The sequence below is a fragment of the Chelonia mydas genome, chromosome 2, assembly GCF_015237465.2.
Source record: "Chelonia mydas isolate rCheMyd1 chromosome 2, rCheMyd1.pri.v2, whole genome shotgun sequence".
Taxonomy (NCBI): domain Eukaryota; kingdom Metazoa; phylum Chordata; order Testudines; family Cheloniidae; genus Chelonia; species Chelonia mydas.
Window position 1 is genome coordinate 85,436,749 of NC_057850.1, and position 26,070 is coordinate 85,462,818.

General features: G+C 39.4%; 1 protein-coding gene across 17 annotated transcripts in view; it reads left to right on the forward strand.

Moving 5' to 3' along the window:
• Positions 1-26,070, forward strand: part of PTPRM (protein tyrosine phosphatase receptor type M) — a 699,958-nt gene that overhangs the window by 72,117 nt on the left and 601,771 nt on the right. The window contains exon 1 of one of the 17 annotated variants that reach the window (XM_043539858.1): positions 18,755-18,771. The exons of the other annotated variants lie outside the window; for them this stretch is intronic. The gene's annotated coding sequence lies outside the window, so the exon portion shown is untranslated. Of the gene's footprint in view, positions 1-18,754; positions 18,772-26,070 lie in introns of those variants that run through there. 17 annotated transcript variants of the gene reach the window in all.

Consider the following 26,070-nt stretch of genomic DNA (forward strand, 5'->3'; position numbering starts at 1 on the left):
AGGATGGCACTACTAGATCTGTATATCTGAAAGCAGTTTTCTAAAAGTAAAAAAGAGAACTGAATGCACCACTCAAACCCTGGTCTGCCTTCTACAAAAACTACTATCCATGTAAGCTTGATTTATGTGATGTAATATCCAAAAATGAGCATTTGCAATCGATTGATAGAGAGAGAAGAATACAGTGGCATAGCCCCAGAAAGTGAAATAAACCTACTTGTCTTTCATAGAAACTTCTACTGTGGGCCTTTTTATCACATTTCTAACTAAAGTGTAAATCTCATAACTTCTAAAATATTGATAGTGCAGTTTTGTTAGATTAAATTTTGGAAAACTAGGCAGGAAATAAAACACAATAGTACACTTAAAAAATGCTGTGTTCTCTCTGGTGCTGCAGCATTTTACAGAAACCTGGGGAGGTGGCATGATCCAGTAGATCAGGCATTAGAGGGAGAGTCAGGGTGTGTGCGGGGATGTTTCCATTTTTTCCATTGACTAGTGATTTGATGTGTGACCTTAGGCAAGTCACTTGCCCTCACTATATGATAGGGGTGATAATACTTATTAATCAATTTGTAAAGTGTTTCAAGATCTACAGGTGAAATGTACCACATATTGTTAAATATACTTTGTGCTGAATACATTATAAGGCTAACAGCAGATGGAGAGAGAGCAATTAAATAATATAGGCCAGAAGGAAAATATCTCTTGATTAGGATTTAAACAGGGATGAAAAGAGAAAGTAAGGTTCTTTCTTATGGCAGGAACCAGTGGAGAATAAAGACTCCTGCCAGCAATGTCAAAGCTGTGGAAAAGGATGTTGAGGAGGCCCGTGCACAATGGGGGTGGGGGAGAAATCAGATCTGAGGGGCAGGATTGAAGCACTACATGAAATATTTTATGGACTAGGCCAACTTTGAACTGGATTGTGATGATCATGGGGAGCCAGTGAAAGTATCTGAAGTTGGTATGAAAAGATCATATTTCCTGATATGAAAAAACAAAAGCAAAAAACGGTAACCAGGATTCTCCACGTGTTGGAGAGCTGTCTTGGGCTGGTAACTTAGGAACATAAAATTAGCCATACTGGATCAGATCAGCAATACCTCTTGTCCAGCATCCTCTCTCTGACAGTGGCTAGAACTCGATGTTTCAGGGGTGAGCATAGGGACTCTACAGTAGACAGATGTGGAATAATCTGCCTCCCCTGCCTCCTCAGGTTTCATGCTGATCTCTGGTAGTTACTGATTGGCATAAGCCTTGAAGCACAAGGTTTATATTCATTCTAAAGAGTTGTCCTTTTGGTTTTTGAGTATTGTTTGGCTATGGAGCAGGTGAATCACAGGCCATGGCTGAGCAAACTTAGTCGCTCTTCACAGGGAGTTTGCCTCAGTTCCTGACTTCTGTAGGCCATTCAGTTCTGAACCCATTCAGTTCATGAGCTTTTTACTAAAACTGCCAAAGAAGGATGCTAGTTAATTTTTTGTATGTGATGTGGAACTGTGCAGAGAGTATCAGCTGCCTTCTCATAGGTCACCAAACAGCTTATTGGGTGTTAATAACTGTAGGTCATCACTGACCTCTGTCAGACTAGGTTTCCAATGGCCATTGTGAATGGTAACACACTTCTCAGGCCATACATCTGCTATAAACAGAATATACAGGCTGTCTCTTGTCACCCACTTGTTATATCTGTCTGCCTAGAAAATCATAACAATTGTGATTGCAGTAGTCCAAGAAGTGGAGATGATTTGTTTCTGTTGTGTTGCCCTTTATTTGCAGATCCACCACTTGGATGGTTCTGAAAGGGATGTGTCATTCAGGACAGTGCTGTGAAGCAGTTTTGATGGCTGTTCAATTTCCAAACTCTGAAGAATTGGGGAGAAAAAATATAATAAAGCATCTGGCGATGTTTTAGATCGGGGTGGCCAACCTGTGGCTCTGGAGCCACATGCGCCTCTACAGAAGTTAATATGCATCTCCTTTTATGGGCACTGACTCCGGGGCTGGAGCTGCAGGTGCCAACTTTCCAATGTGTCGGGGGGTGCTCACTGCTCAACCCCTGGCTCTGCCACAGGCCCCGCCCCCCTCCCAAGCCTGCCGTGCCCTCTCTCCTACCACCTTGCCCCCAGGGCCTCCTGCACACCATAAAACAGCTAATTGGGAGATGCGGGGTGGGAGGGGGAGGTGCTGATCGGCAGGGCTGTGAGTGGGTGGGAAGTGGGGGGAGGGGGAGAGCGGGAGCTGATGGGGGACTGCTGACTGCAATACTGTGGCTCTTTGGCAATTTACATTGGTAAATTCTGGCTCCTTCTCAGGCTCAGGTTGGCCACCCCGTTTTAGACGTATTAAGTATTTATAGAAAAAAAGAAATTGCTTATTAAGATAGTCTTTTGCACATCCAGTATTTTTTAAAAAAATGGGTGAAGTCCGTCTCCAAGTGTGTTGGTCCATTTCCAAACATTGCTAATCACTTTAATAAATACATACAATGTACTGGACTATTTGTCTCAGAATTAGTCTCGTTCTGATTTTTAGAATAATTATTTTATCAGAGAAGATTTATTACAATTAGTTGCTGTGGAAACAATTATAGTGGCACAAACAGAATTATAACTTCAGTGCATGACTAAGCAGGCAGAGGTTCATTAATGGAGACAAAATAATTAGAAATTCTCAGGAAAAAGAATTAGAAAATACCTGAAAGAGAGATGGCCTTATGTAAAGTGTCATTTAAATAAAAGCTATTTGACAGAGCAAAGGTATTGTAGTTTAGAGTACTTAATTAAAATGGGGTGCTTTGGTGCTTTTAGAAACTTCTGTCTCCTTTTTCTTTAGTTTATTTTTCTATTCAACAAATAAATTAGATTAACATTCACAAATCTACTTCTGCATTTCTGGTAAACTTTCCATCTTATGTTGTTCTACTAATAATTTCAGCTAGAATTAGTATCCAAGCATAGGAAATTGCTCTTTGCAAATAGAGCAGATTTTCAAGGTTCTTTATAATTTTATTAAAACTCCATTATTTACCGTTATTCCCTTTTCAGGCTTTCTATCTTTTCAAACCATGCTCTAAGGGGGAAAAATACCTATTCCACTGGGAAACACTTTTATTAGCCTAAATCCAATTGTGAATACTGCCAGAAACCTATTATTCCTTCTTGTTTTTAGTACTACTCCCAAAGAGAAATCATATCTCTTACTAAGATTTAAAATAGCTATTGGTAGTGTAGTTTCTAGTTCCAGCTAGACTGGCTGCATCATGATTTGTAACAGCTTATGAGTGGAATAGGGCCAACCCAATGTGGTTGTTCAGCTGTACTGAGCCACTAAATGTGCATGTGAGTCTTCAAATTTTTAGCCCACTAAAGCTTTTGAATTATTTAAAAATTCAATTGCATTTTTAGAGGACTTCTATGTAGTGTAAATCTTTGAATCTCTAGTTTTTGTTTAATTCTTTAAATTAGTATTGCAGTATTAATGCTTTCATTATTTGGACATCTGCTGATTTCTTGTTGATTTAGTTTTATTAATGGATGCATTCAGTGCCCCCAATTAATGACTTTTACTATTGACTCATTTTTTTTTGGAGATGGTGGGCAAACGACTCACTGTTTTTTAGACTTCTGTGGAGCTTTTCTTTAGACTCTCATGCAAACTTACCATTCGCTTCTGTTTTATGAAATACAAAAGTCTGCCCATTGCAGAAAAGAATATTATTCCTTTTCAACAGCAAATTAAACTGCACTTTTATTACTGGCACTTATAACCAGGTTACTTGTTTAATATTTTTTTGGTTTTTTTGTCCTCTCTGTTCTGCCATTTTGGTGTTTACAACCTCATTTTAAATGTTTCATTTTTATCTGCCTTTTCTCCTTGACATGCACATTGTATGCTGCTCTTGTAAATGTTATGCTGTTGTTACTGTCCCAATATAGAGATATACCGATGTACTTATAGTGATAAACCAGCTGCACTAGTTGGCGTTTGATTTCCAAGAGAAGTTTAAAATGTTGGTTCTGACCTATAAAGCACGAAATATTTTTGTACTTGGTTACTTGATAAAACTCCTTCTCTTCCTGTGTGTTACTGTAGCAGGCATTTCTGTGGAGAATTTCTGAGTCTGCAATGGGTTGGGTTTCCAGAGCTCCAGGTTTGGTGACCTTTATGAACAGCTGCAAAACACTCCAGTCCTCCCAGGCTTTTCCTAGGGAATGAGGGCTTATCTGGGAATAAGTAGATCAGTGGAAAGGGCTGTGCCTTTGAGCAGGGAAAATTTTCTCTAGGAGTTCTGTCTTTATATGATTTGAGGTCTCTTTAATTTTTGTATATTAAATGTTTGTAATGCACGTAAAATACTGGATAGGTACAACTTGGAATAAAGACGCTAAACAATCAGTAGCACTTTCTTCAAATTCCAGTACAGGAAATATCCAGCTTTCTTAACGTATGGTTCCTGGAGGAACAGAGCTAGCCAATATACTTCCCTTGCTTTCACTGCCTTCTCCTGAAATTCAGCATCTAATCAGAAGAGGGAGTCTACCTCCACAAAGCAGGTAGAATTTAAGGATGCCTCTGTGTATATATATATCAGTGCATTTACTACTTATACTCTCTCTGCTTTTAATGGGAACCCTAAAACAACAAAATCTGTGTAAATTAAATTGAGTGGAACCTTTCTTTAAGGTCCTTTTACTTTTTGAATTAGTTGACAACCATATAATATGCTTCTGCCCCCTTTAAACCATTAGATTAGAAATAATAGCACCACTTCTACAAAGATGGCTGATGGGAGGCATATATTATTATTGTAGGGATACTCAAATTCCCAATCAGGATGTAATTGAGGTAGATGCTGTACAAATACTTCTGAAGATCCTTGTAATCTAGGAAAATGTGAGGTAAATTTGTGAAGGAAGTTTACAGTCTCCAACATAGGCCTCCTGGTGCGCCATCCAGTAGAGAACTTACATATTCCCATTGAATAAACAGGAGCACCTGTCTTATTCCAGACACTTCCCTGTACACCAGCATCCATCACGATGACATAGCTGCCTGCCTCAAATATTTACAAGAGAATAGATAACCCTGAGAGATCCACCCCAAACATTGCCAAACTCATCCATTTCATCCTCACCATAACCATTTTATATTCACTGGTCAGTATTGTCCTGATATAATGTGTGGCAACATTGTATGTGAAGTTACAAGATTCCCCTGTATGATGTTATTAACACATGTTCCAAACACTACAACCCTGCCCAAAAAGAAGTGGGCAAACAAGTCTGTCCTAAATAAAGGAATGTGTAATTGCCTTAATTTGCACTTAAGCAATAAACAGAGTCATCAAGCAGGGATGGAAAACAAAGAAAGTTCAAACAGGTGGGAAAAAACAGGGAGAATACCTTTCACATAGACTCTGTGTCTCTTGGGTCTCAGCTGGAAATGTTTTTCAAAAGGGGGACTGAAACTATAAAAAGGAGGGATAAACCTCCCAAGACACCCTTTTCTCTCTCCCTGCTATTGCATTCAGAGGGAGACAAAGGAAGCAGCCATTGGCCTTTGTGATAGGGGTCCTGACCTAAAGAATTTTGTCAGTAAGACTGCTGAAAGCATATGGTGAAAGAACTTTTGCTTTGAATCTAATGTAGTTTGTTAGGAACCTGTAAGCATTTTATCTCATTTTTCTTGTAACCACTTCTGACTTTTATGTCTTGTTACTTTTACTCACTTAGAATCTCTCTTTATAGTTAATAAACTTGTTTTATTATTTTATCTGATCCATTTTTTCATGTTGAAGTGTTTGGGATCTCCACTTGGGGTAACATATTAATCCCTTACCGGATTCAGTATATTTGTATTGTGCAGGAGAGGGCTTGGCTGTACAGGACGTATGTTTCTGGGGAGAAAATCTGGGACTGGGAGTGTTAGGATCGTGCTGTGGTAATTTTTAAGAATGGTAAGAGCCAAGGTGTGGTTTGCTGGCTGCAGCATGCACAGACATAGCTGGGAGTGATTTACATGCTGGAGGTGTTTGTGAGCAGTCCTGGTTGGAAACTACAGCAGCAACGCATTGTAAAGGGCGCCCCAAGTTACAGGACAGGGCTGACCCAGCTATTAATTGGTCTGGATTGTACCTTGCTATGTCGCAGGGGTGAAAGCATTTCAGTGTTTTAAAATTAAATTGACAGGGTTAATATACCAATTTTATTTCAACATTAAACTTTAATGATTTCTTCTGTTGTATTAGCCAGCTATAATTTTATTTATGAGGAGTTCCTGGCCAAGGCTCTCAGGGCAGTACTTAAACTTTTAAAAAAGTACAGTAATAATAACAACATAATTGAATATATTTTAAAAATCAGAGGGATGCTTTCCTAAAATCAGGCTAAGCATTTTAGGCTCTTGCAGCCTACTCCTGCGAACACTTAGTGCTGTGCATAATGCTTATGCATTTCAGTGTTTACAGGATGGAGCCTTTCTTTATCTCACTCATACTGCTGGAGTCATCAGTTTAATTTATGCAGTTGCCATTTGGCATTTAAAAAGTGTGTGTGTTTGTATTTATATTTTTCATGACTTATTCATGGTAAGAATGCTCCTTTGGGGCTTTCAGAGTGCTGGGCTGAATAGAACACTGGCATTTCACATTAAGATTTCTTTTAAATATAATATCAGAATTAGTGAAACTTCTATAGTTTTCAAACCACTGTTTGTTAGTTTAAAAAAATGTGAATTAATTTTACATGAAAAGAATTTTGCTGCCTAGAGCAAAATGAGTGGTATCCACCCTAATATTGCTGAATTTAGAAGGAACCACTGCGGAATTTGCTGCTTACTTAAGTCTTCTGTGGCTTTCATCTTCTTGTAAATTAATGTTGTCTTCTAAGATCATTGCACGTTCAAATTATTTTAAAGCATTTTGGATGTGGTCAGTCAAGCACGTGCTGCTACTAGAGAGATACTGCTATGATCAGATAAGGCTGAAGCTCAATTACTTTTGGGATGCCATTTATGCATGTAGTGATAATCCATTAAATGAGAAACAATTTTAAAATGTGCATTGAGAGTAAAGATCTCTCTGGCTAAGAAAATCTCTCCATCTCTTATGGATGGTGAATCAATTTCCTGCCATATACAAAGTGTTCCATAAAGAAGTTTCCATTTTAGTAGAGTAAATTGAGAGTATTCCTTCTCTGATAGAAATTTTGTGTGATCAGTCTCCAAGCTGCTTCCCCCATTTCCCCATTTTGTTTCGTATAAGACATGGAGTCAAGAAAGAAAGGAACTCTGAGAATATCCCCAGTTTCAGATTTTCCACAAAGGGGTATTGAGAGACAGTCAGGGAATCCTCTTAAGTCTCCTCCTATATAGCGGTACTTTTTTCAGAAGGGTGTCCTCCAGTTTGTAATCACTCAATTTGTACCCATCTTTTTCTTTTCTGTTCTGTTGTTTCAGTTTAGGATCTTATGAGGTTCATTTTGTCTCTTCAGACTGGGAGGCTGGGCCTGTCTGAAAGTACATGCTTTTTTTTTGGTCCAAAGAAAACTTCTATATTAACAGAGGACCTAATTTAGCTAGAACTACTCCAGGATTTAAGATACTCCATTGCATGAGTACAGGTGGCAGAATCCGGTTCAGAGAGAGGTCAGGTTTACATCCTGTATTAATCAATTGACTTATCTGATATCTCCCACTATAACCCCACTTGTTATTTCATAAAGGAACAGCAAATCAATACCAACATCTAGGAGTTATGTGTAAAATGTGCATCATTGGGTGTTGAGGCCCAAACTTTCTTACAGGTTGATGCCTGGGCCACACTTCAGGTCATCCAAGTTTGAGAACATGGTTCTCTATATAATAAGGAGGTTTTTCAATTAAGTAAACCTCTTTTCCATGGAAGGTAATATGATTTTCAGCAGAAGCTTTTTTTAAGCTGGTGAAATGTAGCTTTACTTGTAATGAATTTATCTTAATCTGCAGAATCTTAAAATTAAATAAAATATGTAGAATGTGTAAGGAAACTGAACCTGAACTCATTCGAATGCCGTATCTTTAAGGAGGCACCAGAAGAAGCAGCATAGGTCTATCAGCCTTTCCAGGGCTTCCTCAATAGATTATTTAAAATTCAATAGCTGCCTCAGAACACTGTGTCCAAGTGTGAATGTAGACAGCACAACATTCCTGCGTAGAGCTTTATTTTTCTGTGTGGTGACTCCGGAGGAGAAACATTGGAATAGAAGATTTCATGTACCAACCGTGGGTCTCAAACTTTGTTACTGGCAACCCATTTCACATCGCAAGCCTCTGAGTGCGACCCCCCCCAATAAATTAAACACACTTTTAAATATGTTTAACACCATTATAAATGCTGGAGGCAAGCGGGGTTTGGGGTGGAGGTTGACAGCTCGCGACTCCCCATGTAATGACCTCGCGACCCCCTGAGGGGTCCCGACCTCCAGTTTGAGAACCCCGATGTACGACATTTGCTGTGGACTTGGAGTAGGTGGGATTCCTCTGTGATACAAGAGAGTGAAATTGTGTGGTCGATGCTTGTAGGAACCAATCCCTGTACAACAAAGTAACCCAGCCAATCTCAAAATATGTGATGTAGTATACAGTAAATGCAGTGTAACCTGTAAATGTACATAAAGGAAGAGGTTTATTGTGTAACTTTAGATGTATGGTATGTCCTATACCTGAGGATGGTATGTCCTGCTATGCTCGAGTCTGATCAACTCAACAATAGCCTTGCAGCATGCCAACTAAAAATGCCCGAATGACTATTCAGTCAAACTGAATTATTGGGAAGCTGAGTGGAAAGAGCTCTTGGAGGAAATCCCAACACATAGCCTATGATTCTTTAGCTGCTTGACTGATATCACCGAATAATAGGGATAAAATAGTTTGGGTAGAGGGGAGAGAGAATAATAAAATAAAATGTTATGTATTACCCCCCATTTTAGAATTTTGAAGCTCCTACACTTGAATATATGTCACAGATCCCTCCACTGATATGCCTGTTTATAGATGAAACTCATTGTCCTTGTCTGTGTATGCCTGGACAAACAGTGCCTTTGGAATACTCCAGAAAGAATAAGACAGTACTCCAATAACTATTTTAGCCCCTGTGTATTCATTTGTGGGGAAGGAGGGTGGTGGTTCATCCCGCTGGAAAGCATGCAAAAACATGACACGTCTTGTGAAGTGACCTGATAGGAAAAATTCAATAGACTCATTGGTGACAGTATCAGATTTAAAGTGACTGCTTTTGCCAGGGTCACCTGTGCCAACAAACAATTAAGATTCTGGAGCCTATTCAAAAATCTTTTCTAGCTAACAGCCATAATTCTAATAACTGTATATTGGAGGCCTGTTGACTTTTGTCTGACTGCCTGCTTAAAGCATCTGGTAATTGGATATGAATCCCCACAGCCAGAGCATTCATGTTTGTATTTTCAGCATCCATGTCACCTTCTTTGTTAAAGTGCCAGCATATGTTTGGGCTTCAGTGGGTTGATGTGAGATTGGAAGATTGCTAATTTTCCACCGAACTAGCAACCAGCTTAAAAGTGCCATCATCTACAGTCATAAATAAATAAAATGTAAAATGCAACATTAACACAATGAATGATGTGTGCATAGATAAATCTTAGGTGATTTTAAGTTAAGATTCCAAAGGCAGCCAGAATTCATCCCACTCATGCATTTGTAGGATAGGATTTTCCAAAGCTACCAGTGTTGGCATAACTCTGCTTTCACTGATGTCTATGGGAGTTTTAACATCTCTAAGGTGCCACAAGTCCTCCTTTTCTTTTTGCGGATACAGACTAACACGGCTGCTACTCTGAAACCTGTCATTGACACCGGAGTTAAACCAACATTGAGTACTTATGAAAATCACAACCTATTTTGTATTGTTGCATATAGTGGAGACTTCTACACTTTGTGCACGTGTGTGTACACTGTATTTGATATTGAGCATAACTTTTAAAAATTCTTGACCCTTCTGTGTCAAACTGTTTCATTTAAAGTATTTCTCCCCTCTGTATTTCCAGAATATATAAATTGATTGTACATTATGTGCATTATTTGCATGGGTTGAGTATGTATCCAGTTTTAATGAACTCACAATCCAAACTTTAAATCCAATTGGACCTGTTGAGTTTCACCTGGCTTCACTTCATGTTAAAACCATGAGAAACTGCACACCTAGCACAATTTCAGTGCAAGACCACATTATGATCCAGAATCCTTTAAAAAGTTAGGGTCTGTATTTAGGCAACTTTTTGATGAATCTGGTTTGAGATTTGAGTTTGTAACTGAAAATGAAAGCAGGTTAATTTCTCTTGTGTTTATGATTTCAAACAATTCGCAATACTTTATATGCCTCTTGCACTTAAAAAAACAACAAAAAACCCAGCTATAAAAAATGTTTTAAAACAAACAAAACCCAATAACACCCCATTCTCCATTTTTAAATCTCTCTTGTGTCTGAATAAATAGGATGCTAATCCACATCTTAGGGTGTAGGTTGGGTGTGTGTGTGTGTTTCGGCCCCCCCCCCCCCCGCCGCTTCTTTGCTGGATGTCCTCAGGAAGCTTATGTGGGGAATAAGATTTCTGAATTTAGAATTCTCTTTGGGGTGTCTTCTATATGCCATGTGCTCAGACTTCCTCTTCTTCCCACACCGTTTTTAAAAATAACTCTTCGGACTCACTAGACGTACCTAGCTGGGATAAGATGGTTGAGATACTGAACAACTCAGTGCTTACATGATTTTCAAATGCTAGTACACCACTGGCTTTTTAATTAGCATTGTCTTGCTTCCGTGTGCTACAGTATCTCTTTGGACCATATAAAGCATACAATCCACTAGTTCTCCTCCAGCGTATAGTCTGTCTATTGCCAAGGAGACCTAAACTCACATGACAGCAACTTTACCTTGTTTAATGTCTCCTTTTTTTTAATCATCTTTAACTATGTCACTGTAAGCTTCTTTTATTCCAGTGCTATGGCCATTTCCCAGGGTGACTGCGAGAATGCTGAAGGCACTCCTGTTTCCATATTCTTCATATTTACATTAGGACTTCCTTTCACTTCCCAGACCATATTTTTATTTCATGGGCAGATGCCCATTTGGGCCAACCACCTCTGGTTAGTCTTTCAGCCATCACGAGTAGTTTTAAAGGACAGAGAAATGGGGCAAACCATACTCAGATATGTACCCCTCTCCCATGCTTTTATCCCTCTAGAAAATGCCTGTTCCATTGTTTATCACTTATAAAAGTGTATAGCCTATATTCTGAAGGCTACAAGTCACATCAGATTTCAATATCTGAATTTCACATTGACAGGAGGCAGATTGCAGTGAAGACCATAAACTGACAGTTTAGGGCAAGCATGCTATTGCCTCAGGCAGTCAATGATGTAGCCCACTCCATCCATCCTTCTGACTTAGGACATTCATCCCTCCTGAGGTGCCTTGTCCTTTCTGATGATAGATTGAGAAAGACAAGCAGCACATGGGTAGACAAACACTTCACCCGGGCACTTGGTGCCATTTAACAGTTTCCTCCTGCTTTTGACATTTTCATTTCCCTTCTTCACCCCGCACATCACTAAATGTTTGTATCTTATTTTCTATGTACAGCACTAATGTAAAATGACAGAATACGTATACAAGCTCCATTACTCATGTGCTTTATATTCTAACTAAATTACATAGTGAGTCTTACACTAGCTGAGCCATGAGAGCAGCATTTTACAATTTTAATTATACATTGGCTTCATGCAAGCATCATTCAAAATAAACTGACTTTTTAATAAAACAAAGCTGTTCAAAATATATACAGGTGTTCCACTTATAGCTTCCATAGCTCTGTTCTGATCTTAATTACTATCACAACATGCTTTATTTGAACACATACTAATCTTACAAGTTCTCATTCCCTTGTTTATTACGTGTAATTACTGTATTTGTATCCAGCTTCAGTGGGATTCTAATGGAGAGGTAAGAAATTGCAACGCAAAACAAATTCCTTGTACGACTTGAGACATGAGTGTGACTGGCTGGATCACAGAAACCCTCTTGGGAACTGCCAACTGATGTGCCAAGACTACTTCTGCCCCTGCTTTCCCTGCCCTCCCAGCTTGGGACTTCAGTGTCCTGCCTGGTTTGAGCCAGAGCCACTAGCCTGCTGCAGACCCAGACCCAGGTCTGAACCACATACTCCTAACAGCTGTAGGCTTAAACTGAAAGCAGCTTAAGAAGTGTTCCTGTCTTTAACACTCAGATGCTCAACTCCCAATGGGGTCCAAACCCTAAATAAATCTGTTTTACCTTGCATAAAGCTTATACAGGGTAAACTCATAAATTGTTCACCCTCTATAACACAGAGAGAGAGATATGCACAGCTGTTTGTCCTCCTGGGTTAATTAATAAGTAAAAAGTGATTTTATTAAATACAGAAAGTAGGATTTAAGTGGTTCCAAGTAGTAACAGACAGAACAAAGTGAATTACAAAGCAAAATAAAATAGAACACTCAAGTCTACATCTAAGAAAACTGAATACAGATAAAACCTCACCCTCAGAGGAATTCCAATAAGCTTCCTTTTACAGACTACAGAGTTGCATCATACACGCATTTAACTTATACGAATTCAACTATATACGCTCAGCAAAAAAAAGAAAAATAACAAGATACCTGTAAATAGTGTGGGCGATTCTGCCCACCATTCCACTCAATGAACGTATGCCCCGGAGTGAGCGTGAGATGGGAGACGTGAATCTGCTGTTCCCTCAGTCAGTCTCAGTTCCCGCGTGCCTCTCATCGTGTGAGCATCTCGCCACGCTGAGTGTGATTCTAGTGTTTAAAGATACTTATTTTTCGTGCAACATGGCTCCTAAACGCAAGCCAACTACTTCATCTGGTGCTCAACCAAAGAAACAGCGATCTGTTCCAATGCTGGAGGAAAAACTGGCTGTGTTCAACTTACTGAGAGACGGTATGTCGATCTCCAATGTGGCGCGTAAATATGGCCACAACGAATCTAGCATCCGTGCCATCAAGATTCGAGAGAGAGAAATTCATCAAGCTGTGGCATCAAGTGCTCCAATAACTGCTAAGGTGACAAGCCAGGTGGTGATAAGACTTTAGTGAAGACTGAAAAGGCATTAAACTTATGGCTGGAAGACATGAACCATAAACGTGTGCCTATCGATGGCAACACGTTGCGAGAAAAGGTTCTTAGCCTGTACGCGCTGTTCAAACCTGCCACTGAAGAGGGACAGCCTTCTGACGAGAAGGAATTCAAAGCCAGCCAAGGTTGGCTTAACAGTTTTAGGAACCGCTTCGACCTCAAAAACGTGCAGACTACTGATGAAGCTGCATCTGACAATGAAGAGGCAGCAAAAGCCTATCCCAAACAATTAAAGAAAATCATAGAAGAAAAGGGCTATCTTCCTGAACCAGTTTTTAATGCTGATGAGTCTGGGCTCTTCTGGAAAAAAAATGCCCAACCGCACTTACATTTCGAAATCTGAAAGACAAGCCCCTGGCTTCAAAGCATCTAAAGACCGTGTGACTGTGTTGTTTTGTGGCAATGCGGCTGGGCATTTTAATAAAGCCGCGCTTGCTCTACAGGGCTGCAAATCCCCGTGCCCTAAAAGGCAAGAACAGAAATCTCCTGCCTGTGTTCTGGCAATCAAATAAAAAGGCTTGGGTGACGGCAGCATTATTTCTGGATTGGTTCCACAAGTGTTTCATTCCAGAGGTCAAGCGGTACCTCGAAGAGAAAGGACTTGACTTTAAAGTGTTGCTGATCGTAGACAATGCTCCTGGTCACTCTGCGGCACTCCGGTTTATGCATAACGACATTGAAGTTGTCTTTCTCCCCCCCCAATACCACCTCCATCCTCTCGACCAAGGCGTGATTTGCTGTTTCAAGGCCACGTACATGAGGCTTACGTTCTCACGGATACGTAGCGCTATGGATGCTGATCCCAATCTTAATATGATGGAGTGTTGGAAGTCCTTCAACATTGCCGATTGCATCACTTATATTAAACAGGCAGTGGATGCAATCAAGCCTGAAACAGTCAATGCATGTTGGCAAAACCTATGGAAAGAATGTGTGAATGATTTTAAGGGTTTCCTGACCATTGACAAAGAAGTGAAACACATTGTTCAGGTGGCCAGGCAAGTGGGTGGTGATGGCTTCGTCGACATCCTTGAGGAAGAAATTGAAGAATTAACTGAGAGCCATAGAGAAACATTGACTAACGAAGAGTTAGAGGAACTGATAAAATTGTCTGCAGAAGACGAAGATGATGATGACGAACAGGAAGAGCCAGCAAGTTGGAATCTTCATAAATTTGCTGAAGTGTTCCAAGCAGCGAAACGCTTGAATGATTTAATTTCTTAATACGATCCCTCTATGGAGCGAAGCCTCAAAATCACATGTAGTATTATGGACGATTTGAAACCGTATCAAGAAATGTTTGAGCAGCTCAAGAGACAACAGCGACAGTTGCCAGTCACCATGTTTTTCAAGGAAAAACAACCAGCAGCAGATGAGCCTACACAGTCAACTTCTTGAGCTGAACCAGAACCAACCACTTCGTCTACGACTCGCTCTCCATCACCTAAGCTCTCCATCTCTTCTGTCTCCCAGTTCGACATCAAGTCCTGACGACCCCCTGTAATTACGCCCCTGTAATTAAAAATACAGTACTGTAAAATTATATTTTGCATATGTACTCTTTATATACTGTACATTACTGTATACATTAAACACTTACGCATATTACTGTACAGGGTTGTATACATAAAACCATGTACAGTATACTGTACTTTATGGGCGATTTAAGGGATTTTCAAGGGTAATTTTGACTATATGCGACTTTTGCCTTATGCGCTGACTTTAGAACCTAACCCCCACGTAAGATGCGACTCTGCTGTAGTCTCCTTCTAGTCTGGGTCCAGCAATCACTCACGCCCCCTGTAGTTACTGTCCTTTGTTCCAGTTTCTTTCAGGTATCCTTGGCGGTGGAGAGGCTCTCTCCTGAGCCAGCTGAACCCAAAATGGAGGGGTCTCCCACAGGCTTAAATAGACTTTCTCTTGTGGGTGGAGACCCCCTCTTCTCTCCTATGCAAAATCAGTTCCAAGATGGAGTTTTGGAGTCACATGGGCAAGTCGCGTGTCCATGCATGACTCAGTTTTTACAGGCAGCAGCTATTGCTTACATACTACCTTGAACGTCCTCAGGTAGATTTCCTATGTGGATTGGAGCCTTCCAAGATCCATTGTGCGTTAAGTGCTTCTTGACTGGGCACTTAACTTGCAAATTCCTTTCTAAAGAAGCTGACCAAAAACGAAGGTTTATTTAAAATCAAACAAGTATACAGCCAACATTCATAACTTCAAATACGATGACACATGCATACAAATAGGATGAATAGATTCAGTAGATCATAACCTTTACAGAGATATGTTACATGGCATATGTAGCATAAAACATATTCCAGTTATGTCATATATATACATTCATAAGCATATTTCCATAAAGCCTTATGGGGGGCACCGTCACAATGAGTTTCATGAATTTTCAAATGTAACATTCTGTTGCGGATCACACTTGCTTTCTCTGAGGTCTCAGAAGATGTAATCTCATTTCAGTAGTTGCAGGTGTCTTGAAGAGCAGATTTTTGCATGCTACTTTTTTTTGAAAAGGTATGCATCTGTTTACTAACTTTATGTCATTTAAGTGGAACATGCAAAGCAAGGCTCAGTTTTTTTTTATCAGCCATCTACTATCCATAGACCATAAGAAAGGTGGTGGGCTGGGCCACCAACAAAGTCTAGGGACAGTGCCTTGGTGTGAAGCCGATACTCCATAGTTTTCTTAGGGGGTAGCTGCAGAGTGGGGGAAAAAACTAGTATAATTATGGTCAGTTTAACTGGTACCTACAGGGTTTGATAAGCAGCAGTAAAACTGGCTAGAGACTTCAGCTTCACTTTGCTGCCACTTGGGAAAGCCTTGAACATCAGCAGACAAACTGGAGGTATATGTTGATTAAAATCAGAGTGCCTCCGTTCATTCATTTCACATGTGGAGATTTATTTTTTCAGCCAAGTATGCTGAAATATATTTATTTTTAAAGGAAAGCTTAAATTCTGTGGAAACTGATGGTTTAGATTAGCACTCTCCAGAGAGGGTTTCCTACTTCACAGTGTTGAGGGTGTGTATTTCCCCTGCCCACCCTCCTTTTCTTCCCCCCCAAGTCTTGATCCAGAGAGACACTGCTGTTGTTGGGAAAGAAAATAATCCTGATCATGGCTCAGAGTATTTGAACCACACTCCACAAAAAATTTCAAACGTCATTGGTAGTTGACCACTCATTCTGAATTCTAAGAAAATGGAATTCTAAGAAAATGCTTTTGATTCTGTTTTCTCTCTACTGCTCTTCTCTTCTTCTTTTGCTGAAATTCATACCGTGACAAAGTTTAAATTGTTATAAAATGTGATCATATATATTCCTGAAGTGTTTTAAAGAAGCTTGAATTAAGTTTCCTGCAAAAGCCTGGGGTGCCTAACATGCAGCCTGAGTGCCAGATGTTTAGTGTTGAGTCAAGATAATGGAGCAGATAATTAAGAAATCAATTTGCAGACACCTAGAAGGTAATAAGGTGATAAATAACCATGTCAAGCCAACCTAATATCTTTCTTTGACGGGCTAACAAGCCTTCTGGATGGGAGGAAGTGGTAGATGTGGTATATCTTGACTTTATTAAGGCTTTTGATACTGTCTTCCATGACCTTATCATAAACAAACTAGGGAAATACATCCAAGGTGGAGCTCCATAAAATGGGTGCATAACTCCTTGGAAAACCATTCTCAGAAAGTAGTTATCAGTGGTCCACAGTCAAGCTGGAAGGGCATATCGAGTGGGGTCCCACAGGATTCAGTTCAGGGTCTGGTTCTGTTCAGTATCCTCACCAGTGATTTAGATAATGGCAAACTTACAAAGTTTATGGATAATACCAGGCTGGAAGGGGTTGCAAGTGCTTTGGAGGATAGGATTAACAAAAGAATGGCCACACTGGGTCAGACCAAAGGTCCATCTAGCCCAGTATCCTGTCTTCCAACAGTGGCCAATGCCAGATGCTTCAGAGGGAATGAACAGAACAGGTAATCAAATTCAAAATGATCTGGACAAACTGGAGAAATGATCTGAAGTAAATAGGATGAAATGCAATAAGGACAAATAAAAAGTACTCGGTTTAGGAAGGAACAATCGGTTGCACACATACAAAATGGGAAATGACTGCCAAGGAAGAAGTAGTGTGGAAAGGGATAAAGGGATTCCGGGGTCATAGTGGATCACAAGTTAAATATCAGAAGTGCAGATTAGGCCTCAGCTGGAGTATCCTGTCCAGTTCTGGGCGCCACATTTCAGGAAAGAAGTGGACAAGTCCAGAGAACAGCAACAAAAATGATGGAAGGTCTAGAAAATGACAATGAAGAAAGATTGAAAAAATTGGTTTTCTTTAGTCTGGAGAAGAGAAGACTGAGAGGGGACATACGTTTTCAAGTACATAAGAGGTGTTACAAGAAGGGAGGGAGAAAAATTGTTCTGTTTAATCTCTGAAGATAGGTCAAGAAGGAAAAGCTTAAATTACAACAAGGGCAGTTTAGGTTGGACATCAGGAAAAACTTCCTAACTGTTAAGCACTGGAGAAAACTATGTAGGGAGGTTGTGGAATCTCAGTCACTGGAGGTTTTTAAGAACAGGATAGACAAACACGTCAGGTATGGTTTAGATAATATTTAGCCCTGCCATGAGGCAGGATACTGTACTAGAAGACCTCTGAAGGTCCCTTCCAGTCCTACGATTCTATGATAAAACCCTCATTGTCTATTCCCTGTGAATGTAAGGATGAAGATGAAGCTGATCAGCTGCAGGTTTCAGATGCTGGAGAACTTAGTCAGTTTCTGTCCATCTTTTCAGGGATGATGTGAAAAAATAAGATAATTTTGTTAATTTATTTGTGTGTGTATACACATATATACATGTAAATAATATAATATGCATGTAAATTAGGTGCATCCATAGGCCTCCTGCCAAGTGGGCAGTGTAGCTTTAAGAACATGAATAGCCACACGGGGTCAGACCAACAGTCAGTCTAGCACATCCTGTCTTCTGATAATGGCCAGATGCCAGATGTTTCTGAGGAATTAACAGAACCGTGAAAATCTCAAGAGGTCTATCTTGTCACCCAGTTGTTGCTTCTGGCAGTCAGAAGTTTAGGGACACTTGGAGCAGGGGGTTGCACCCGACTGTCTTGGCTAAAAGCCATGGATTGACCTATCCTCCATGAATTTATCTAATTCTTTTTTGAACCCAGTTATACTTTTGGCCTTCATAACATCCCCTGGCAGTGAGTTCCACAGGTTGACTGGGGATTATGTAATGAAGTAGTGCCTTATGTTTGTTATAAACCTGTTGCCTACTAATTCCATTGGATGAACGCTGGTTCTTGTGTTATGTGAAGGGACAAGATGCATGTAGATACAGTCATATACATTAGCTCATTTTCAGTGATGCTAAATTAATCATTGAGTTAAATAAGAATGTTTTACCAACTTGCAAAAAATGATCAATGAAGTCTTCTTTCTCCATATATACCCAGACAGGACCAAATTATGTCAAGCCTTAAGGAGGTGTTTTTGGATGAGAGGATAAGAAATATAATTGAGGTTAGTACATCCATTGTGTTGCCAGTCATCTCTTACGTTGGTGTGTCTGTGTAATCCCTCTGCATGCTGACCTGCTTGGGGAGAGATTGTGAAAGTTGAGAAATGCTACAGTTAGTCTGTATTGTATAATAGTTTAGTGTGCTGGGAGGTTCAGATGTTAAACATGTGGATGATATGTTCATTTATTTCTAATGCCAAACTCAAGAAATATTAGTTTCTCACTATGATGAAGCTCGTTTTGGTCAATATGGTGTCCATTTTATGTTTGTTTAGAAATTGCTTGTAAGATTAAAATTCAACCATATTCAGAAGATGCTGCTAATGTACTTTTAGTATTTATCTAGAAAAGCTGCTTGTTTAAAGTTTGAGAATGAATGACTTGAATATTTACAAGCATTTCCCTGTGAGTTAAAAAGGAGGGATAGATAGCAGGATTGCTTCAAGGAAAAAAAAACTATTTGAAAATTATTTTTTATAAGAAAACATGTCACTTATATATTTTCCAATTTCTTTGCTATTTGGCTGTCCTACATTATTTAGAACATAAAAAGTATTAATTTTAAAAGACTGATCTCTAGAGAGAGCCAACTATCCTTTCTAATAAACCATTGGAAGTACAGTGTGCCTAGCAGGAGTTTTTGCAGATAATATTTCTGATTTCATTAAAATGATTGCTGAGTTCAGGTAGCATTCATACAGACACTTGCACTATTATGTAGACATAAAAATCTTGCTTCAAGTTGAAGGATTTAGACTTCATTAACAAATCAACAGACATGGCTGTTTATACCACGTCTAATACCTTTACTCATGTTGAATAGCACCTTACTCTTTTTTAGCATTGTGTTTTATGGAGTAAGGTATTATTTGCCATGGGTAAAGAGATCAGAATCTGGTCCTTAAAGAGGTATTGTTAGCATAAGAGTATTTGTAAGACCTTTTTCTTTGTTTTGTTACTAATACCAGTTCAGAAAATGTTTCTCTTTCCCATCAAAAAAGTCCCAGTGTTGACTTTTTCCTACCTTGAAATGTGTTTTTCTTCCCCACAAATATTTATTAAAATTGATGCAGCTTGCATATATGTCCTGATATTTGCCTATTCTTGGGTACTACAGTCATGGTCATGTGCTGCTCTAAAATCCTAGAGCATATGTACTCTGTCATTTTTCTCTTCCTTTTAGATTGTTAATGGAAAAAATTGAATAGTTGCTGTGTTTGATAGATTAATATTATATTTAGAGTGTATGGGAAATATTAGCTGTCCTGTGGAAAATGTCTTCGGAAAAGATCCTTGAGGAAAACTCAGATTTTTTTTCATCATGGAGTTCACCCGCAAAGCATTTGCTTAGGAAATTTGATGCCATCCTCCACCCTAGAATAAGTAGCAGGTGCTAACCCCAGCCATTGTGGATCCATCTAGATTTCTGTGGATATTGGACAATCCACTGGATGCTCTGTGCCGGCACACCAGCATTTCTTTGAAATTCTGTTTCAGGGCCTCACCTGCAACTCTCTTTAAAGGAGGGTTCACCAGTGTGTAGGAGGCACTGTCCAAATATTAATGCAGCCTTAGTCCTTCCTAAATGACTCTCTGCCTCAGTTTAGGACTAGTGGGCTCTGGGTTCCCTGTGCTGCTTGGACTGATGGCAGGTGTCAGCCTTTAGCTTGTTGGCTGCTGGAGTTGTATTGGACTCTTAATGCACATTGTTGCTGCCTAGTTGCTGTGTGAATAAATTAATCTTTACAACCTATGATTTCTAGGGCTTGTAGAATTAAAAATAATCTGGAACTATTCTCTCTCAAAAAGAAACATACTGCATCAGGGAAAAGGAATACTGTTAAATTAAAAGTTGTACTAGGAATTTGGTAAAAAGGAGAAGATAGTTACTAAATAAACCCCACTATGATCATAAGACCTCCCTGACTAAAAATGTACCTCCACGTTACTGAATATAAGCAAGTGGTGAGGCTGGCAAACTCTCCTCTTCCTCTAGATATGGAGTCTGCGGGGGTTCTCCCTTTTGAGATGGGTTTGTGGCTGGTGATTGCTTGGCTTCTCTCTCCACCCAAAGTCTTCTGCAACCAATCTGTTTCAACAGTAGCTACCTGGTAGGGACGCTCCCAGCTGGGAGATAGAGGAGAATGAGCTGCATGTTGCCTGTGAAGAAGCCCAGCTGGCTCTGTGGAAGATGAGAGTACTGGAGTATTTGTTTACACAATCAGTGCAGGGATGGAATTTGCTAACCAGGCCATCTCTTAGCTCTGCAGCTGATGAAAGATTTTAAGGCAGTCTCAGATTTCAAGCCCTTGCCAGGTTATGAGAGGCATATGCTGTTACTCTCTGCTTCTTTTGCAACCAACACAAGACTAGATTTTAAAATTATTTTATTTATGTGATGACAGATTGTTCAGGGGTGGTGGAAAATTGGTGTTCCAATGGCAAGCTTAGTACCATCAGCAAGCTTAGTACCATCTGTTTCTCTTGTCCAGCATAAGTTGGACTTCAGATGTTACATTTTCCCTTGCAGTTTCAGAGCAGAATCAGGGGAATGTATACATCTTTTCTTGGCACAGATAATGCGGCTTCCTTCCTTTATGCAAAACTGAACCTTGAACTGTGTCTTCAAACATCCCTGCATCCCTTGCAGTGGATGGTTCTGTAGCTTTTGAGTTAATACAGAGCCTAGTTTATTGTTGGTACTGTGAAACAACAAATAATCATGTTTTGGAGAAGAATCAGGAATTTAGGTTTGATATCAGAATTTTTAGTTCTAATCTGAGATAATTTACTATTGTAATTACTAAATATTATTTCTGGGTATATATGTTGTATCCAAATCATTCTGATCCTGCAGTGGCCTGCTATGGGTTCTGCACACCTACGGGTGGGGGCAAGGTAGCTTTATGCTCTGTATCCGTTGGCTACTCTGAGTTTTATTGGTTTGAGCTATTGTTGGCTGGGAGTTTTCTGGAACACAGTGTTCTCTTGCCCCTTCTTGTCTTGACCTGTCGCCTATGCTACGAGGGGCTAATTACCAGCTGAGGATACCCCCAGCATGGGGGAATCATCAGGTGCCCATTTAGCTGGGAAAAGCACAAAAGGAGGGGTCTAAGCAAGGAGCAGGATTGATCTCTAGTATGTTATGGATTTGCACTGGAACACTCTTCCTCATAATGCTCTAGTTGTCAGACTTTTGGTACTAATCTTGATCAATTCTTTCTTGCCCTATCTTGTCCTCCTCATTACCATATACAGCTTTGCTGTCTTATATCAGATTTGGGTGCATTCGTGTTGTTTGTTTGTTTGTTTGTTTGAGAATATACACTTTTTTATGTAAGTAAAATTTTTATGCTCCTTCAGTTTTCAAGCTTAATCTTCATTATGATTTTTCAGCATGTATGCTTCAGGATTGGGAGATGCATGCTTTGCCTTTTTTCAAGAAATGTGGCTTTGAATTAACATGTTTTCATGTAGTTCAGTTGGCATAAGGGCCCTGATTCTGCAACTAGTTTGGCCTGGGAGGGGCCCCTAGAGTCATAATTTCTAACCAATTTAAGCACATGCCAAGGCATGAAGTAACAAATATTTATAGGATCAGATGTTTATTTGTGCAATCATTATCTTAGCAAACTGGGACTCTAGTCCATTTCACAATCAGTAGAGGCAAGAGGGAACATTTAGAGGTAGCAGTCTTCCAAACTTGAAGATTCTAACATACCTGGAACTTTTATTTAGGATGAGTACCACTCCACACCCTTTCCCAGCAGCAATAATGCTTCCTAACTTTTCAACTTGTTTGCTGTCTTGTTGTTTATAAAATCTAGTTTTTATTACATATTCAATAATTAAGAACAGCAGGACTGTGCTGCTCTGAACAAGACTCTTTTCATCTGATTGGTTTGGAATGGTAGGCAAAACCATGTCTACTTAGTATTTAGCTTCGTAAGGGGGCTTCAAAGGTGTAAAGTTTCCCTACGTGGGAGTCTATTTCAGTGTGAGTGGCAGACTGAGGTTGGGCCTCAAAAGGCAAGATGCTTGTCTCAGTCAGCCAAAATCCTGGGTAATAGCATGTTGAGGATATTCTACTATCAAATGGTATTACAGTGAGGGAAGAGATATTTGAGTTCTCTTTCCCCAGTTTGGATTGGCCTCATCTACTGCCTTCCTTCCTACATCCTGTGTTAGGGAATCAGGCACTGGGTTTCAGAGCCACTTCATCCTGCATGAAGGTGCCTGAATAGCAGCTCTTGTAAACAGTGTCTCTTGCACATCTAGGCCTGTAATGAACATAACCTTTACTTGTTGTGTTTTTGGGTAGTTGCTACAAAAATCAACAACCTCAGTCTGAATTTGTTGATCTTATGGATATGTTGCCAGGCTTGTCTGCTCAACTGGACATCTTTGGAGGGCAGAAGCTGTTTTACTGGGATTTTTTTGCCTGTTGAGAAAATGAGGAGTGGATGGAGGAAGGAAAAGTGCTGCTGTTTTGATTGGGTTTTGTTTGTAATTTTTTTGAGCGGTATTTTAATTTTTATCAAGGACACCTCAATGCTTTGGAGGGGCATATTTTGGCATATGTAGCTTAAATCGAATAGTACACAACAAAACAAATTGCAGGTATAAATTTGTTAATTTGACACAATTTGGAACCATAAATAGAGAATTTATACATGAAAACTTTAAATACAATGTTTCAGAGACTCTCTTGTCCAAGTTCTCTGTTTATACAGCAGTTCTCTTATGGTTAAGACTTGTTTACTTATGTTCTAATACAGAATATGGCCTGTTTATAAATATGTATGCTAGCTTTAAAGTAGAAGAATATTTTTATTCCTCTTGTATACTTGCATAGTAACTCTTTTGTTTTGGGTTAAAAGTAGAACTCAAACTGTCTGCATTGCAGAAAGAGAGCAATTTTCTTTTTAGTAATTGCATACAGTAAAATTTTGTAGCAAATGGGGTTTTCAATAGACAAATGGTATTAAATGGTTCTAATGAGTGTATTCATTCTGGCTGAAAATAGAATATTGAAACTGATTCAAGTTTCTGTGCTTGAAATGATGCTGTACATTATCTATGTAAACTAATGCAAAAATTCTCTGCAGAGCACTTTTTTTTCAGCAGGATTGCTCAAAATAGTTTGATTTATGCTATATATCCTATTAAATCCACTGTTGGAAAAAGGATATTGTCTTTACCAGAATTCAGTTTTAAGTGCCTCAAAAATGTAATCACTGTAAAGATCAATACATACAGTAGTTAGTCAATAGCTCCCAAAATGTAAAGGAAGTTTGGAGTTTCAGTACTTTAATGAATTATTGAATGGTACTTGGAGAGGCAGACTTAAATAAATTAAAAATATTTGGCCTTTTTTCATACGCTTTTGTTAACTGAGTAAGACACTGAGTAAACCATCCGTAGGCTGGGAGGAAAAGACCGTTTGCATAGAAGTCACTTACCAGGCAAAATGTGCCCCAGAATAATTTGGAGCAATAGTATAATAAATGCATGGACTTTCAGAGCTACATACAAACTGCCTGCAAAATGAATAATAAATGTATAATAAATTATTCATAACAGCCAAAAGGTATAATTATTCAGTGAAGTGAAAACTAAGAAAATTAGTTCCTTATTAATATTTGTTTATGGTGATGATTATTTTTATTTATTAATTTTTCTGCAAGATTTTAATCCTAAAATCTTTGGGGCCAGTTTGTACAGAGCATGTTCATAATTTACATGTATTCCTCCTCCGTGTTGTTGACTACAAAAACATGAAAGACCTATAAAATAGATATTCAACATTTTTGAACAAATTACATATTTTATTTCACTAGTACCCTGTTTAATCTTACATTTTCAAATAGCCACCTCATTTATCTCAAGTAGGTGGAGAATAAAGACTTTCCACATTCTGTCACATGCTGTAATGCGTAAGAGAACTGTAGAAAAGCAATAGGTGCAAAGGTTGATGTAAGTGAGGAACGCCAAACTGCAATGTATAAAATGTTAACATAGTATAGGGAAAATAAAAAATCCTTTGCATAAAAAGGGAACGACAAGTAGCACAATATAGCTTTAAGTTTTGAACCTATAAATACATATGCAGGTGAATAACTGACTGACATGAATAGTCCTATTGAATAACATTAATCACATGTCTAAGTGCTTGCATGTTGTGCCCTATATCATCCACATACCAAAAAAGTACATAATTTACTGTAGCGATTTCTCTACTGCATGTCAGGATCCTGGGTGAAGGTGGGCAGGACTAGTGGCAGGAGGTTGGTAGGCAGTTCAGAGTCAACATCAGGGTCAGTTGGAGCTGGAGACAGGTTGGCGATCAGGCTGATGGTCAGTACTGTGTATGAAGGTCTATGTGGGTATTGTGGCATTCAGGTGGGACTCAAGGTCCAAATCAGAGCTGAGGTCAATACTGGGAGGTCAGGAACAGAGAATGCACAGTGGTTGTGGCAGCTAGCTAGTGATCTGCCTTATTGCCTGGACGCTTCTTGGAATACCCATTGGGGTTATATAGAGGGGGAATCAATCAGATGCCATCTGGCTGCTGCTTGTTGAACTCCTTGAGGTGGGACTTCCTGTGGTCTGTGTCCACAGTGGGTTGTGGGTAGGGGAGCACAAGCTGGTTCCAGCTGCTGCTGGGTGGCAGTAAGAAGGTTTTTGTTGCCTGGCAACTCTGCAAGCCTCAGTAGTCACTAGGATGCCAACCTGAAAAGCAGAAATTAATTGACAACTTTCAAGGTTTTGTCTTAACTTTTTATGAACAAAATGTCAAACACAAGCAAGGCCATTAAACTCGGAGGACATATTGAACAAGAAAACATTCTACAAATACGTTAAAAGCAAGAGGAAGACCAAGGATAAAGTAGGCCCATTACTCAATGAAGGGGGAAAGACAATAACAGAAAATGTGGAAATGGCAGAGGTGCTTAATGACTTCTTTGGTTTGGTTTTCACCAAGAACGATGGTGGCAATTGGACGTCTAATATAGTAAATGCCAGTAACAATGAGGTAGGATCAGAGTCTAAAATAGGGAAAGAAGAAGTCAAAAATTACTTAAAGAAGTTAGATGTCTTCAAATCACCAGGGTCTGATGAAATGCATCCTAGAATACCCAAGGAGCTGTCTGAGGAGATATCTGAGCCATTAGCAATTATCTTTGAAAAGTCATGGAAGATGGGAGACATTCCAGAAGACTAGAAAAGGGCAAATGTAGTGCCCATCTATAAAAAGGAAAATAAGGACAACCTGGGGAATTACAGACCAGTCAGCTTAA